The following is a 524-nucleotide window of genomic DNA, read 5'->3' on the forward strand; positions in this document are numbered from 1 at the left end:
AGAGGCGGAGCGACTTCCCCAAGGTCGCCTGGCTGGTGGAAGGGGCCAGCTGAGAGGCCTGGCTTACTCTGCTCTGGGAGGGGAGCCCTGCAGCCCAGACAGCTGGTGGGGGTGGGGGCAGCCAGCTGAGGACAAGGAGCAGCGGGAACCCGGGGACCTGAGCGCCGGTGTGGAGCGATCAAATGCAGCCGGGTGCAGACAGCAGGAGGGAGTGGGGGGCTCCGAGACTGCCCAGGTCACCACCTCTGGCCTCCAGCAGCGCCAGCCTGTGTGGCCTCACGGCGTCCTCACCCCGGCTCCCAGGTGGGAACGTGCTGCTCGCATTTCACTGAGGCCTTGGGGATGGCACGCCAGGCACCAGCCCTTGCTCCCGCAGCCCCCGGTACCCAAGTCAGCAGGCCTCCCCCGGGCCCCACAGGGGCTGGAGTGGAGAGGGTGGACCCCTCGGCCCTGGGGACGCCTGAGGCCTCACTCCTCCCAGCAGCCACCAGCCAGGCAGGCACCTGCCACAGGAGCTCCAGAGA

General features: G+C 69.8%; 1 protein-coding gene across 11 annotated transcripts in view; it reads left to right on the top strand.

Annotated features, from left to right (window-relative positions):
• Positions 1-524, top strand: part of ATP2B2 (ATPase plasma membrane Ca2+ transporting 2) — a 354,796-nt gene that overhangs the window by 337,882 nt on the left and 16,390 nt on the right. The gene's annotated exons all lie outside the window — the stretch shown is intronic.

Source organism: Tupaia chinensis, unplaced genomic scaffold (assembly GCF_000334495.1).
Source record: "Tupaia chinensis unplaced genomic scaffold, TupChi_1.0 Scaffold000333_1, whole genome shotgun sequence".
NCBI classification, from domain to species: domain Eukaryota; kingdom Metazoa; phylum Chordata; class Mammalia; order Scandentia; family Tupaiidae; genus Tupaia; species Tupaia belangeri.